Genomic DNA, 18,020 nt, shown 5'->3' with positions numbered 1-18,020 from the left:
CAGTCATGATTACTTATCTCAATAGCTAGTTTCTATTTTATGTCAGGAAGTATCTACTAAGATAGTCACTGTTCATATTATTCTCTTAAGTCTGTACACGATGGAAGCCAACTCCCTAGCCTGGAAGGACGGGGTCCTGGGCACCGTATCTGACTTTTGACAGTTGACTTTGCACTTTCAACAAGAGATAATGTGCCCTCGCTAAGAGGCACCAAGTGATTGTCATCTGAGACAGAATCTATGGGACTGCAGCTTCTTCACGTGGGGTGGATGCATGTTGATGTATGGCAAAACCAATACAATATTATAAAGTAAAAATAATAATAATAATAAAAAGAAAACCTAAGGGATAGCCAAGCTACATTTCCTTCTGTTTTTTAAGCTAGGGGATGCTTTCTGTGAAGCTTACATGGGGGTTACAAAAATAAAGACGTAAAAGAGCCTCCAGGAACTACCAGTGATCATGGATTGGAGTCGGAGAATGACTTCTCCTACCCATCCTTGCATCGCAGTGAGGAACTGAGGCCCAGACACAGCTGGTAGGGAGACAAAGACGAGTCTGTCTCCCCACTGTCCCACTTCTCCCCATCCCAGACTGGCACACAGACCAGATGCCTGACAACACATAGCAGTCACTCTGGGGGATACCTCAGACTTTTCTAATTTAGCAGCATTTTAGTTCACATATGTGACAATGCACGGAAAAAGTAAAAGGCATTCATGGTTTAAATCATACAATGTATTGTTAACCTTCATTGAAGGTTCATTTCACCTGGATTAAAGCATGGTCTCCACCTGGGCCCCACGAGCTTCCTTTGGGCTTCTCCTCTCCCGCCGCCCCACCCTCTGTGCCATCCCCACCTGCTAAGCACAGTCTGGCCGCACTAGCCTTCCTGCTGCCCTGTGCACACAGTCCTGCTCCCTCCAGGGGATCTGGGTGTGTGAGGATCTCTGAACACACACACACCCTCCTTCTCCCTGCTCCATGGAGCACCCCATTCCCTGTTGCTCTCTCCACAAAGTCGATCCTCAAACAAAATGCTATAGAATTCACTTGTTTGCCGACTTATTTCTCTATCTTACTTGACTAAATCAAACTCTATGAAGTCAGATACTTTGTAGATTCTTTTCCTTACTGACTCCCCAGCACCTAGAACAGTGCCTGACACACAGTAGATGTGTGAAATATTTGTTGAGTGTTGTGTGAGGGGATGAAAGGTGAGAACAAAGAATGGTGAAACCACGGAAACAAAGCGGGAGCCCCAGGAGAGTGGGTGCTGAGCAGGGCACAGGTCACCATGCCATTGCTAGGGCTGCACCTAAGTTCAGGGTACATCTTTCAGAACACAATCACTGAGAACAGCATGGCATAATCACTCACCAACAGGTATCACTGTGGCAACAATACTAACAAACAGCTTTAATACACAAGTGTTTTCCCAAATACTATATTTCACTAAGTTAATCAAAAGATGTTTCTCTTATACTGACAGATCTCTATTTTCAACTCAACACAAGAGCTGGCCATTTTTGAAGAAAGATCTTTAACATCAAAGTGAGGACAGTTAATATTAAAGCAAATCCAGGCTCTAGAACACTTCTGTTTTCTGCTGGTTTGAATCATCTTCAAATCCTCCAAAACAACAGACTTGAGACAAGACCCTGGGGCTTTGTAGAAACGAGGACATTTTCTCTTCGTTTTCTGTCTATGCAGGCGATGCAGGCAGAGCCCACAGGGTCTCTAGGGGGGTCACAAATAGCCTTTCCCTTAGAGACACATACAGTGTTTCCTGTTTTTTGTTGTTGTTGTTGTTTTTTAATAGTCCTAGGTCATGCAACCTGCTCCAAAAAGCAAACATCTGGATTCTGATGGTAAAAAGAATGTCACCACCTCACCAAAACAAAGGACTAGAGAGTGTTATCAATATTCCACTGTTTAAATATATATATATATATATATATATATATATATATATATATATATATATTCCACTGTTTTGAACACCTACATCTAAACTTTGATCTGAATTGAGTTCATCCTCTCACCCTCACCTCTTTCACTACTTCCTTGAATCAGTGTGTTATGATGCCTAGGAGAAATTTATACATCAAAATATTCTCTTCAAGATCGTAAGCTGGAGCACAGGAGTTCTAGAGGGTCCAGATTTTAAGGTGAAAGAAATGTACAGAATAGCTACAAAGTAAGGGGGAAAATGAGAATAATCAAGAGAAAAAAGAAAAACAAACATTGAGGAGAAGGGAAACAAGAAAAATAAGAAGGAAAAAGAAGGAAGGGGAAGCAAAAGAGTAAAGGGAAGCATGAAAACTCACAAAGGGCTGCCCACCGAGGGACACACAGGCTGGGCTCTGCCCAGTGAAGGGCCTCTGAGTACTGGGCCAGTCAGGAGCCAGTGGGCAGGTAGGGGAGAAACACACCGTGTTCCAGTGTCCTCAGAGTGTGGACCCCTCATGCAAACTACCAGGGCACTGGCCTCCCACCCCTCCTCCCAAAACTGGGGAGCTTTTCAGAACTGCCTTCTGTCAGCCCTGCATCTGCAGACAGTCCCTCTTCATCATCAGGACAGGTGTTTTCAGAGTGACCCAGGGAGAGCTCTCAAGAGCACATCTCAAACTGCCAACTCCTCCACCCACCCTTCCTAAGGGTTAAGAAGCTCAGTTTAGTTCAGTTCAGCAACTCAGTCAGGTCTGACTCTTTGCCACCCCAGGGACTGCAGCACACCGGGCTTCCCTGTCCATCACTAACTCTTGGAACTTACTCAAACTCACATCCTTCAAGTCGGTGAAGCCATCCAACTAGAAGTCCAAGAAACTAGACTGGTTTTAAAAAAACATTATTGTCTGAAGTAGAGTGGGAGAAAGAACATTCCTGACAAATACTTAAATGCTCCATTAAAAAAAAAAAACCTCACAAAAATTTCTGGGTGCTCCACAATTCCAAATATGCTTCAAAAATGATCTCTTTGTCTTCACAAATAAGCCAGTGACTTACAAAACAAAACACACCTGGATGAGGTTTACATCTGTAGAGAGGACAGGAAGAAAAAAGATAGGATATGCAAGTCAATGGACATGGGCTTGGGTGGACTCCAGGAGTTGGTGATGGACAGGGAGGCTTGGTGTGCTGTGGTTCATGGGGTCACAGAGTCGGACACAACTGAGCGACTGAACTGAACTGAACATGGGCTGATTTAACAAAAACTGAACATGGAAAATCATCTCCAGGAGACATGGTTGATCTGCTTGAGAGCATTTTATTCCTGTGTCAGGTGGCAGGTTGAGAGATAACACCCCCTGGCCCCTTACAGAATCTCTGCTTTTCCTCAAGTGAACATGGAGTCAAGCATCAGGACAAACCTGGAAATCAGTTGAGAATGTACTTCACAGTATATTTCATCCCACAGAAGCTATTTTATTTAGAAGCCATAGAAACACTTCTTTTGGATACTAGAGGACATAAGAGTTGTCCTTCTGAGACTATTTCTTTTCATCTCACAGCCATGGGGCATGATCCAGCTGTGTTCCCACTTCCCTTTCTACCTTAAACCTGAGGGATAAATGTCAACCACCTTTAAAAACTTCAAGTCCTTCTGAAATTCATTTCAGTATTTTGGTTCACCTCAGTGTTATACTCAATTCCTTTCAATTTGATCTATTTCCCTCTCTCATCTTTTTGTATACCTCACATATTCATAAGCTGCTCATATATTTTTTTGGAATCAAGGTGGATTACCATTCTTTCAGCCAGCGAGTAAACACAGGTCTTAGGATTCCTATACAAAAAGTTTGTCATGTTTCTACCAGCTATCCTTCTATATTTTCCTCCAGGATTTTCTGTGCCCAAATTGCTTTTGTAAAATCAGTCATCTGTTCAATCTCTTGACCATTCACATTTTTAAAGAAAGATAATGGACTTGGACTTCCCTGGTGGTTCAGTGGTTAAGAATCTACTTGTTAATACTGGGGACAGGAGTTTGATCCCTGGTTCAGAAAGATCCCACATTCCAAGGGACAAGTAAGTCCACGAGTTGCAACGACTGAAGCTGGAGTGCCTAGAGCCCATGCTCCACAAGAGAAGCCACTGCAATGAGAAGCCCCAGCACCACAACTAGAGAAAGTCTGCACATAGCGACAAAGACCCAGCCCAGCCAGAAATAAATAAATAAAATTAAAATTTTCAGAAAGCATTTATTCAAACAAAGAAAAAAAGGGACTTTCCGCAGTCCAGTGGTTAAGACTCCATGTTCCCACTGCAGGGGGCCCAGGTTTGATCCCTGGTTGAGGAACTAAAAATCCCACATGTAGCAGTGAAGATCCTATGTGCTGCAACTAAGACCAGGAACAGCCAAATAAACATATATACTTAAAAATTTTTTTTTACAAAAAAGGAAGATAACGGCCTTGATTTTCCAAAGATGCACCAAGAATGATCAAGTCACTCTCACACCTTGACCCTGTTCTCCATGAATTCAAAACTAAAATTAAGTCTCTCTGCATAAATCTATCAAATAACATTTGGAGCTTGATGATGAGCCCTTAAAATGGTCCTCAGGCTCTTTCAGCACACACAGAATTCCATCAAATATAATACTTGCATTCATGTGCTAAGTAGATATTTTATTAATATTTATATATTTTCAGCAAAAGATCTTCATTTATTCACTCAATATTTAAGTATATACTGTATCCAAAGGTCTTGAAATGTTAGGAGTCTACACAGAAGACAGATAGTAGATACAGATCAGATCTAAACCTAAGTAATTCACATGATAGAGATATGAATAAAATGCCAGGAGGCTCCAGAAAGACCACCGTGGTCGGGGTGGGTTGCATCATATAAGTAAAGGGAAATGGAGAGAGAGAAGATAAGGAGAAAAGATAACTGGAAAGGATCTCTTCTTATTAACGTTTCTGCTACAAACTTCTGGAGCAAGCACATTAGTCTCGAACTTCCTTACCAGCCTGTCCTTCTAGGAGATTTCACTCTATGGACTTCAGATGGTCAGCCTCAGCACCTCAGGCTTCTCTGTGAAGGAAACACAAAGACACTGTAGGAACCGAAGATCCCCAAGAACCCACAACCCCTGAGGCCTCACTGCAGCCTCTGCACCTAGATTCATGTAGAGGAAGGTCAGTTTCTTCACAGTAGATGAAGGTGGAGAAAACCAGTTTCACAAAATGGATTGTGGAAAAACAGAAGTGCAGTCCCTGAGAAAGGCAGAAAAGGCAGCACCACGAATCTGAATTGGCCTGCCATGTGGATTAGTGGGGCTTTCCAGGTGGCACTAGGGGTAAAGAATCTGCCTGCCACTGCAGTAGACAAAGGGACCCCAGTTTAATCCTTGGGTTGGGAAGATGGCAATGGAAACCCACTCCAGTATTCTTGCCTGGAGAATCCCTTGGACAAGGAGACTGTGGGATATAGTCCATAAGTTCACAAAGAGTAAGACACGACTGAAATGACTTAGCATGCACACATGGGGATTAGTAACCAGTGTAAAGAAGAGCCAAAAGGCCAAAGAAAAGTCAAAGGAAAACCAAGTTGTCAATTTTCTAAGATAGAACCACAAGTCTTTCTTCTTCAGAAAGAAAAATAATCAGTGAATTGTTTTACTTTAAAACAAAGCTGAAAGGGATCACATGCTACAAACAGTAATTTTAGCTGTAAAGCCACTACACACAGATCACAGTCAAGTGCACTGGAAATAGTTTATCACTATTAATAATCATATTATCAGTATTTGCAATTAATATGTATTTTTCAAAAAACATAGGGTCTATGCATGGTTTTCAGTGTTACTCACATTCTCACTTGCCTGCTTATGGTCCCAGAATGAGAATGCCCTGCAGAATCCCACAGAATCACAGTAGGAAAAGTTTTAGCAAGGGCCATTAGACCATTTTGGACAAAACAGTTACTGGGCTCTTGGGTTTATTAACAGATCAGCTGGAGAAAAATAAGTCACTACATTAAACTATTTTCTACTTATCTCCATCATCCTCTTTAAGAATACACATTTTAAAAGGAGACAAATTGCTATATTAAAAATTGTTACTCTGGCATTTTGCAAGTTATATCAAATAACAAAGAAAAAATTAGTTTGCAAACGTCTCGGCCTCAATTCCAACTATCATCTCTTACCAAACTAAAATTCATATTATCACTAAGTAACTTTCTGTCTAGCATTCCTCCAGTTTACAAAAAAAAAATCAGTAACATAAAATGTTTCATAACTTTTTTTAATTGCCCTAAAATTTTAGAGGATAATATAAATGTTTCAGTTAAAGTTGAGAAGTTCAACCTAGTGATGAAAACAATGAAAACATCACCCTAATCATTGGTGTAAAACACAAGATATGAACAACTGTTAAAATATCTCTCTATGAAATTGATTGATTCTACTGTAGCTACACCTAGCTATTTCCTAACCAGGAAGTAACTTCTAGAAAAACATCTACTTCTGCTTTATTGACTACTCCAAAGCCTTTGACTGTATAGATCACAACAAACTGTAGAAAATTCTTAAAGAAATGAAATAGCAGACTACCTTACTGCCTCCTGAGAAATCTGTATGCAGTTCAAGAATCAACAGTTAGAACTGGACATGGAACAACAGACTGGTTTCAAATTGGGAAAGTAGTATGTCAAAGCTGAATATTGTCACCCTGCTTATTTAACTTATATGTAGAGTACATCATGTGAAATGCCAGGCTGGATGAAGCACAAGCTGGAATCAAGATTGCTGGGAAAAATATCAGTAACCTCAGATATGCAGATGACACCATCCTTATGGAGGAACCCTGAGTTTCCTGCCTCAAGCCAAGATGAGGCCCTAGTCGCCTGCACCAACCTGAGAGGAATCCCGAGAGGCTCCCCACAACTCGAAAGGATTCTTGACTTCCCAGAAACAACATGAGAGGCTCCCTCAGGTCCCCATGGTAACTCAAGGGAACCCACACTTCCTGCCGCAACTCAAGAAACACCTTGAGATTCCCCCTTCAACGCGAATTGAGGCCTGATTCCCCTGCCGTGACTCCAGAGCACTTCCGCACTCGCCCTCACAACTCGAATGGAGATTTAACTTCCCTGAGGCAACACAAGAGGCTCCCTGAGTTCCTCGTGGTACTTGGAGAGGAATCCCAAGCCTCCCGCCGCAACTCGAGACAAACCAAGAGATTCCCCCGTCAACGCGAGATGAGGCCCTTTTCTCCTGCAGTACCTCGAGAGCAATCCCAAGTTCCCTCTCAAAACTCGACAGGAGGTTTGATTCCCTTCATGCAACTCAAGGGGGCTCAGAGATCCCCGTCACAACTCGAGGTGAAAGCCGAGTTTCCTGCCACTACTCGAAAAGAGCCCTGTGTGTCCCACCTCATGTGGACATGAGGGCCCATTCCCTTCTTCAGCTCAAGAAGAATCCCAACTTCCCCTTGCACCACAAGAGGAGGCCTGTGTCACCAACTGAATCTCAAGTGGAACCCTGCGGATCCTGCTGCAAGGAAAGAGGACGCCAGATAAGTCCTGATTCCCCTGCACCTGCTGCAATGGAACAGTGAGTATCCCCTCACAACAGGATGGGAGGCCTGTCGCCCAAGCCTATCCTCTTGAAAAAGCCCAAATTCCCCGCCTGAACTCCACCAGAGGCCTGATACCCCTTTGAAAACTTGAGAGGAATGCAGAGTTCCATGCCTCAACACCAGACGAGGCCTGACTCCCTAGTTGAACCTTGATATGAAGCCCGAGATCCCTGTCGCCGCCGGAGAGGAACACTGCATTTCCCGACTGAACTCTAGACACAGCCCTATTCACCGGCAGCGACTCAAGAGGAATCCCGACGTGTCCCTCACAACTCGAAAAGAGACCTTACCACTCTGAGGCAACACGAGTTGGTCCCTGAGATCCCCGTGGCAACTCGAGAGGAACCCCAAGCTTCCCGCCACAACTCGAGAAAAAACACGAGATTCTCCCCTCAACGTGAGATGAGGCCCTTTTCCAGAGCAGTGTCTCCAGAGAAATCCCACATTCCCTCTTGAAACACGAAAGGGTACTTGACACCCTTGATGCAACTCAGGAAGGTCCCCGAAATACCCGTCCCCACTTGAGAGGAACACCGATTTTCATGCCACAACTCAAGAAGAGCCCCGTTTTCCCCCTCCTCAACTCGAGATGAGGGTCGATTCCCCTGCTTCGTTGGGAAAGGAATCCGGACATTGCCGTCGCCCCTCAAGAGGAGGCCGGTCTCACCTTGAAACTCGAGCACATCCCAGGGAGTTGTGCCTCAATTCGAAAAGACCCTGATTTCCCCATCCACTCCAGATAAGCCTAATTCCCTTGCACGGACTTGACTGGAACCCTGAGAATTGACTCAAAACACGAAGGGAGGTGTGACAGCCCCGTGGCACCTTGAGAAAAAGCCCCAGACCCCTATGTCCACTCGAAAGGAAGACTGACACCCCTTTTACACCTCGAGAGGGAAGCGGACTTCCATGTCTCCACACGAAACGAGGCCTGACGCCCCTGTTGAAACTCCATAGGAAGCCCGAGATCCATGTCAGAACTGGAGAGGAACCCTGAGGTTCCGGCCTCAACTCAAGATGAGGCCCTATGCCCCTGCACTGACTGGAGAGGAATCCCGAGAGGCCACTCGCAACTCGAACGGAGACTTGACTTTCCTGAGGCAACACGAGAGGGTCCGTGAGGTCCACATCGCAACTAGAGAGGAGCCCCCAAATTCTTGCCAAGCCTCGAGGAAAACCACGGGATTCTCCCCTCAACGCAAGATGAGGCCCTTTCCCACTGCAGCGTCTTGAGAGAAATCCCACGTTCCCTCCTGAAACTCGAAATGGTACTTGACACCCTTTATGAAACTCCAGAAGTTCCCCGACATACCCGTCCTCACTCAAGAGGAACACCGAGTTTCCCAGCACACCTCAATCTGAGACCCTTTGCCCCTCCTCATCTCGAGATGAGGGTCGATTCCCCTGTTCTGACTGGAAAGGAATCCTGACGTTCCTGTCACACCTCAAGAGATGGCCAGTCTCACATTGAAACTTGACAGGAACCTTCGTGGGTCATGTCACAATCCCAAAGACACTGATTTCCCCATCCACTCGAGATAAGGCCTGATGCCCCTGCACCGATTTGAATGGAACCCCAAGAATCAAGTCACAACACAAAGGGGCACTGACACCCCAGGTGCATCCTCCAGAAAAAGCTGCAGTTTCCAAATCCAACTCGACAAGAGGCCTGACACACCATTCACAACTCGAGAGGCAAGCCGAGTTCCATGCCTCAACACAAGACGAGGCCTAACTCCCCTGTTCAAACTCCACAGAAACCCCGAGATCGATGTCAGAAATGGAGAGGAACTCTGAGGTTCCTGCCTCAACTCGAGATGAGACCCTACTCATCCCTGCAGTGACATGAGAAGAATCCTGAGGTTCCCCTCGTAACTCAAAAGCAGATCTGACTTCCTGAGGAAACACAAGCGGGTCCCCCAGGTCCCCACACAACTCGAAAGGAACCCTAAGCTTCCTGCCACAACTCCACAAAAACCATGAAATTCTCCCCTCCACACGAGATGAGGTCCTTTTACGCTGCAGCGTTTCCCAAGAAATTCCACGTTCCCTCTTGGATCTCGAAAGGGAACTTGACACCCTTTATGAAACCCCAGAAGCTTCCCGAGATACCCGTCCCCACTCAAGAGGAATGCTGAGTTTCCCGCCACAACTCAAGAAGAGCCCCGTTTTCCCCTCCTCAACTCGAGATGAGTGTCGATTCCCCTGCTTCGTCTGGAAAGGAATGCCGGGGTCCCCGTCGCCCCTCAAGAGGAGGCCGGTCTCAAATTGAAACTGGAGAGGAACCCGGGGGTCTTGCCACAATTCAAAAGACACAGATTTCCACATCCACTCGAGATAAGGCCTGATTCCCTTGCACTGATTCGAATGGAACCCCGAGAATCAACTCACAACATGAAGGGAGGACTGATACCCCGGTTGCAAATTCGAGAAAAGCCCCAGGTCCCCAATTCAACTCGACTAGAGGCCTGAAACCTCTTTTACAGCTTGAGAGGAAAGCAGAGTTCCATGCCTCAACACAAATCGAGACCTGACTCCCTGTTTGAAACTGCAGATACACCCCGAGACCCACATCAGAACAGGAGAGGAACCCTGAGGTTCCCGCCTCAACTGGAGATGAGGCCCTCTTACATTACACTGACCTTAGAGGAATCCTGAGAGGCCCCTCACAACTCGAAAAGATTCCTGACTTCCCATAGGCACCATGAGAAGCTCCCTGAGATCACCGTCGCAACTCGAGGGAACCCAAAGTTTCCTGCCACAACTCGAGAAAGACCTCCAGACTCCCCCTTCAACGCAAATTGAGGCCCGATTCCCCTGCCGTGACTCAAGAGCAATCCCACGCTCCCCCTTGCAACTCAAATGCTGACTGGACTTCCCTGGGACAACACGAGAGGCTCCCTGAGTTCCCCGTCGTAACTCGAGAGAAACGCCAAACTTCCCGCCACAACTCGAGAAAACCACGGCATTCCCCCGTCATCATCATCGTGAGATGAGGCCCTTCTTTTCCTGCAGAGCCTAGAGAGCAATCCCGAGTTCCCTCTCAAAACTCCATAGGAGGCTTGACTCCCTTTAGGCCACTCAAAGGGCTCCAGGAGATACCCGTCGCAACTCCAGAGGAGAGCAGAGTTCTTTGCTTCAACTCGAGACGAGGCCTGACTCCCCAGGTGAACCTTGAACGCAACCCCGAGATCCCTGTCGCCACTGGAGAGGAACATGGAGTTTCTGGACACAAGTCTAGATGAGGCCTATTTCCCCTGAAGTGACTTGCGAGGAATCCCGAAGTGCCCGTCACAACTCGAAATGATACTTGACTTCCCTGAGGCAATAAGATCGGGACCCTGAGGTCCACGTTGCAACTCAAGAGGAACTCCAAACTTCCTGCCAAGCCTCAAGGAAAACCACGGGATTCTCCCCTCAACGCAAGATGAGGCCCTTTCCCATTGCAGCGTCTCGAGAGAAATCCCACGTTCCCTCTTGAAACTCGAAACGGTACTTCACACCCTTTATGAAACTCTGGAAGTTCCCCGACATACCCGTCCTCACTCGAGAGGAACACCGAGTTACCCGGCACACCTCAATCTGAGCCCCTTTGCCCCTCCTCATCTCGAGATGAAGGTCGATTCCCCTGCTTTGTCTGGAAAGGAATCCCGACGTTCCCGTTGCTCCTCAAGAGGAGGCCGGTCTCACATTGAAACTCAACAGAAACCCTCGTGGGTCCTACCACAACCCCAAAGGCACCGATTTCCCCATCCACTTGAGATAAGGCCTGATGCCCCTGCACCGATTTGAATGGAACCCCGAGTATCATGAAAAAACATTAAAACCATCTTTAGTGAAAAATATCCATATAGAAAAGGTCACGCCAATCCCATATTCACCATGTCTGCTTTAAATCCATCAAGTTTGTGCAAATCACTGAAAATCTCAGTAACACTCTTTAAAAAAAAAATTATTTAATTTTTTAACTTTACAATATTGTATTGGTTTTGCCATATATCAACATGAATCTGCCACAGGTATACATGTGTTCCAAAAAAAAAAAAAGGATGAGAAGAAAAGATATATTCATACAATTGAACAATTGCTGAAAGGGAGGTGGGGCTGTGGATTACATTATACTGTAGAAACCATATGATTTCCTGATTTTGGCGATTATGTGCAGGTTTTTTTCAGGAGAACGCACCCATTTTGGATAAAATATATAGAGTATTTTAGATGATGTGGCAAATGCGAGCCCTTTCCCCATTGCTAGGAGTTTTCTGTACATTTTAAATTCCTGGAAAGTAAATTATGTTTCAAAACAAAGAAGTCAATACCATAAAAGAAAATCAGATTAGACAGGCATGAAACTTTCCTATAGAGGTCAAGACTTACCCAGACGAAGTTCAAGGGATGCTGTGATGCTCACTGCCCTCCAAGGAGTCCACATGGAATGAAGACGTACTGTGGGAAGTCTATTAGTAACCACCATGCCTTGGGTCCTCTGGATGACCTATTGCAGGAGAAACAGATTTTACAAATAAAATTTTCCCCATAACTTTGAGAGAGTCATTTCTTAGGCAGGTTGATAAGTCTAGGGGTCCCCAAGGAGAGAGGGGTCTGGAATTCTCAAGGAGGAAGAAAGGACAAACTTTTTTTTTTCTTCTCTACATTTCTTAGGATTATATAACAATAATGTATCCTGCCTGAGGACAGTCTCTGAATTAAACCTTCTGGCTAATTCTGTTATCTTAAAATGTAAATTATGGGAGTAGGTCTGGTGAGGTCTTTACAACCTCCTGACATTCTTTGGATTCATTGGAGAGTATGTAACTTCATTGCTAACACTAGCAAGGGGGTACCCTTTCTGCCCCCTTCTGATGCCCATGTCAGAAGCTTTCTCTATCTCCTTTATATTTCAGTAAAACTTTATTACACAAAAGCTCTGAGCGATCAAGCCTCATCTCTGGCCCCAGATTGAATTCTTCTCCTCCGAGGGCCAAGAATCCTGGTGTCTTCACGTGATTCAACAACAACCTTTCAACTTCACAAAAAATTGTTAGACTACATTCAGTAAAGTTGAACAATTTCCAATCAATTTCCAATCATATAAAATACTACAACTTACAATCCCAATAAATATACAAAAATCACTTGCGTTTCTATACACTAATAACAATCAGAAACAAAAATTAAGAAAGTCCCACTTATAATTGCATCAAAAAGAATAAAACATCTAGCAACAAACTTAATCAAGGACATAAAAGACCAGAAGTCAAAAAACTAGAAAGCACTGATAAAGAAACCAAAGAAAACACAAATAAACAGAAAACTATTCCACGCTCACACACTGGAACAATGAGGAATTAAAATGTCCATTCCAACCAAAGCCATCAACAAATACACTGACTGCAATCACAAAATAATATTCAATGGCCTTTTTCACAGAAATAGAAATATTCCTAATATTAGGCTGCTAATATTGAACAGGACCTTAAATGGCCAAGAAGACTCTGAGAAAGAAGAACACAGCTGGAAGCATCTTCCTCTCCAACTTCAAACTACATCACGGACCTGTAGTAACCACCACAGTGAGGAACTGGCAGGAACACAGACACATGGACTCCAGGAAAGAATAGAGAGCCCAGGAATGGACCCACATGTACGTGGTCAGTTCATGAAAATCAAACCAGGAACGAGTGAAGAGGAAAGGACAGTCTTCTTAAGAAACAGTGACAGGAAAACTGGCCATCTACTCGGAAGAACATCAGTGAAGGTCATCCTCTGGATCATCTAACAGAAATCGAACTGAAAACCCGCCATTTTGCACATGGAGCTCTTTCCCCCCCGAGTCCTCTGAGATGGACCTCCGGTCAGCGCTCAGCTGGACACAGGACACGTCTACTTTGTCCTCATTTTCCCCTCTTGCAGCGCCTCCCTGCTGGTGGGCACTGAGGCAACCCCGCTCCTCTCAGCTGGAATGCAGCCCCGTTACCCAGGAGCCCGAGCCCTGAGGGCCCTGAGGAGACAAAGCTCCCGCCAGCTGGTCACTGAGCCCAGTCTGAAGGCAAAGCGTCCTGTGCCCACGGGTCAGAGGGGGTTTTGGCGCCCCCTGCGGGCCCCCAGAGAAGAGCGGGCAGCCCTGCACTCACAGACCTCAGAGGGCTCACCCAGAAGCAGCTCTGCTGTGAGCACTCAGACTGGAAGCCCAAACTGAAATGGAGCAGAATAGCTCCATGACCCTCCTCAAAACATGGCTAAGGAACAATCAGAGCCTGTATCAAATGCAGCCATAAAAAGGAACACATTTGAGTCAGTTCTAATGAAGGGGATAACCTAGAGTGTATTAAACAGGCAAGTCAGTCAGAAAGAGAAAAACATGGAATCGAGAAGGATGGGTCTGATTAATCTGTTCACATAGCAGCAACGGAGATGCAGACATAGAGAACAGACTTACGGACAAGGGTGGGGAACAAGAGGGAGAGGGTGAGATGAATGGAGAGAGCAGCATGGATGCATGTACACCAACATTTGTAAATAGAAAACCAGTGGGAATTTGCTGTTATGACTCAGGGAACTCAAACTGGGGCTCTGTAATAACCTAGAGAGGTGGGGATGGATGGGATGTGGGAGGGAGATTCAAGAGTGAGGGGACACACGTACACCTATGGTTAATTCATGTGGATGTATGACAAATCAAACCAATATTGTAAATCAATGATCAATCAACTAAAAATAAATAACTGAAAAAAAAAAAAGATGAAATGAACAGAAACACAAACTTTGCAACTAACACTGTAATTCAATTTAAAAAACTATAAAATTTTAGAAAACAACAAAAGATTTACATGACCTTTGGTCTGGTGATGAGTTATAACACACAACAAAAAAAGCCAACTCACCAAATTAGGAATATAAATTATTTAAAACATTGACTTTTACAATTTTATACATTTACTCTGTGAAGGACCTTATTCGAGAGAACCAAAAGACACACTATTAAATGAACCACTGACCACCCACCCTTGCCAGGCAACAGAGAAGAGAAAACACTTGCAGGAGTCATCTTACAACGGGAGGTCCTGGTAAGGAACAAGGGACTAACAAGCTACCACCAACCAGGATTCTGGAGAGGTCAAAAAGAGATGGGAGACTGCAGTCCAGAGGTCCTAGCAACTTCCCAGGATCCTCCTCGCTGGAATCCACCTCGGCTGAGTGATGCGTGTGCCCCCAGGAAGGATTCCAATTCAGAATGACTGGCAAGAGACAAACCAGAAACTAACCCAATGACCATAAACCCTGAGACGGTGAGCCACGTGGCAGAGCAGTTCTCTCCGTTTCCCTCACCCTCCTGCCCTCTGCCCTGGCAGCCCTTCCCAATGAAGTCTCTCGCTTGGATGGCACTCCTCACCACGGACAATTCATTTCCAAGTGTCAGACAAGAATCCATTCTCAAGCCCTGGAAGGGATCCTCCTTCCTTCATCAAAACCACAATCCAGGAGAAAATATCTTCCAAATGCTACCTTGTAGAGAAGGCAGTGGCACCCCTTCCAGTATTCTGACTTCAGAAATCCCAGGGACAGAGGAGCTTGGTGGGCTACAGTCCAACAGCAGGGCATTTCTGAGGGGAGGAAACAGTCCCAGGGAAGCTGAGGCACTCGCCGAAGTCCCCAGAGCTTTCGACGGCACGGCCAGAACTGTGGCTGAGGACTCCCAGTGGCCAGGCCTCTTGATCCTGGCCTGTCTCACCAGGTACATGTGTGGAAAACTAGAATCAAAAATATGCCTGAGGGCTTCCCTGGTGGCTCTGTGGTAAAGAATCCGCTTGCCAGTCCTGGAGATGCAGATGTGATCCCTGCTATGGGAAGATCTGCTAAGATCCACATGCTATGGAGCCCATGTGCCACAACTACTGAGCCTGTGCTCTAGATCCTGGAAGACACAATGCCGAGCTCACATACTGCAACCACTGAAGCCCGTGAGCCTGTGCCCCACAACAAGAGGAGCCACTGGAGTGAGAAGCCCACACACCACTAGTTATGGCCCACGCTCACCCGAACTAGGGAAAAGCCCACACACGAAGACCCAACACAGCGAAAAATAAATACAATTGTTTTCCTTAAAAATGCATATCTGACAAAGAATCTGTACTCAAATTGTCCAAGAACACTAGAGCAAAAAAGCCCATTCATAACTGGTAAAGACTGAAGTAGACACCTGGCCACGGAGGGTATACTGATAGTAAACTATCCTACAGAAACATACTCAAGATACTGGTGGGATGCATGCACAGCCCCCTTTGGAAGACAGTCTGACAGTTTTTTCAGTAACCACATGGGACAAGCACTGAATTCTATACATGACAGGTGGTGGACGCCAGGTATCTTACCATTGGAATGGGAAGTTACGGAGAAACAAAAGGAAAGGTTCCAAGATCCATGGAGACATCATCACAAATTACCTTTAACTGAATATGTTCAAAGGTAAACTGGAATACATGTATATATTTCCGAGTATTGTCAGCTGAGCATATTTAGCTCCTACATGTATGTTGTGCATATCATTCTCTAATGAAAGGGACATTTGTCCCTCGTGGTCCTGTGGTAAAGGATATGCTTACCAATGCAGGGAACACAGGTTCACTCCCTAGTGCTAGAAGATTCTACATGCCCAGGGGCAACTAAGCCCCTGTACAACTACTGAAGTACTTGCATGCTACACAGCCCAAGTTCTGCAACCAGAGCAACTGCTGCAGTGAGAAGCCAGGGCACGGCCACTAGAGGGAAGCCTCTGCTCACTACAACCAGACATCTAGCAACGAAGACCCAGCATAATCAAAAATAATTCAATGTTAAAAAAAATAAAAGGACAGAAGTTCTTTGAATAAATGACTGAGATTAGGGGTGAAGCAGTACATATATGAGCCAGGATAATATTAAAGTATGAGAAAGTAAAGAAAGTAAAGACAACTATCAAGCTGTCCAAACTGATAAAAATGAATGATTACACAGTTTTATCTGTATACACTAGCAAATAATAATCTGAAAAGGAATTTTAAAAAATTCCCTTTCAATAATGTCAACATTAATAAAATACTTTGCCATGGATGTAACGAGGATGACAAGACTGGCACACTGGGAATTATACACGATTGCTGAAAAAATATCCTGAATACATGTACAGATGTCCCATCATGATGGAAAGACTTAAGATGGCAATACCATGGAATGTATCTTCAATCTGAAATGAAGATCAAATATGACTTGATCACTCAGAGCTTTTGTGTCATAAAGTTTTATTAAAGTATAAAAGAGATAGAGAAAGCTGCTGACATAGACTTCAGATGGGCGCAGTAAGAGTACCCCCTGCTGGTCTTTAGCCAGATGTTATACAGCCACTAGCAGTCTGCTAAGGAAAGAAAGGCAATGTCTCAGAGAATGGCACCAGGCCTGTCACCCACAACATGCATTGAGATAACATTGGCAGCAGGTGAGTCATCCTGGGCCATAAAATGATTGACATGAATCTTGAAGAAAGGCAGATTTCCAGGCAAATATATCATTTCATTAACATAGATTAGGAGAACAAGGTATGAGTAAGACATACTGGTTTGTCAAGTCAGTTCTGAGCCTTTAGGGGGAACTGACCTGAAGCCAGAGTTTAGCGGAAATACGTAGTATATTAACATAGCTTAAGACAAACATTTCCTTATGAAAAAATGCATTGCTTAGCTCAAGGTTTGAGAAAAGTTAAGTTCAGGTGGAGCCAGAAGTCATCATTGCAACACAGAATTTTCAGAGAAACCTCCTTTTAAATGTGTATCGAGAAGGGAAAAAAAATGTAACACTAGTTTGTTTCCTCTGGCTGCTTGAGAGAGAGAGAAAAAAACGTCTGACACTTGCAGCCTATTCCCTCTGTCTGGAGAACCCAGGCCTTCCTGCCTGTTACCCTCTCAGGGCCTTTAGGAAGCAATACACAAGCTGACCCTAACATACACGTGGAATGACAAGGGACTCCAAAGAGCCAGAACAATCACGTGAGTCTGCAGTGCTAAGGTCCTCTGGTATGCTGTGCTAAGTCGCTTCAGTCACGTCTGACTGTCAGAGCCTGCCAGGCTCCTCTGTCCATGGGAATTCTCCAGGCAAGAATACTGGAGTGGGTTGCCGTGCCCTCCTCCAGGGAATCTTACCAACCCAGGGATCGGATTCCTGCATTGGCAGGTAGGTTCTTTACCACTAGCACCACCTGGGGCAAAAGTGCCTAAACGGAGATCAGGGAAACCCAGTTAGGAGAAGGGACTCAGAGGAAAGGAAGTGAGGCAAGGAGACTCTTAGTCACACTCAGAGAAGCCCGGCAGGTAGTTCTGCAGGTGGAAGAGGGGAGGAAGCAGGCTGGAGCTGTGTAGAAGATGAAAGAGGGAACTAAAGCAGGGGCCCCCAACCTC

General features: G+C 45.1%; 1 pseudogene; it reads right to left on the bottom strand.

Moving 5' to 3' along the window:
• The window catches only part of LOC109577400 (coiled-coil domain-containing protein 3-like), a 106,189-nt pseudogene that overhangs the window by 73,934 nt on the left and 14,235 nt on the right, over positions 1–18,020 (bottom strand).

Source organism: Bos indicus, chromosome 1 (genome assembly GCF_029378745.1).
Source record: "Bos indicus isolate NIAB-ARS_2022 breed Sahiwal x Tharparkar chromosome 1, NIAB-ARS_B.indTharparkar_mat_pri_1.0, whole genome shotgun sequence".
In the NCBI taxonomy this organism is placed as follows: Eukaryota; Metazoa; Chordata; class Mammalia; order Artiodactyla; family Bovidae; genus Bos; species Bos indicus.
This window is presented reverse-complemented; position numbering and strand designations above follow the sequence as displayed.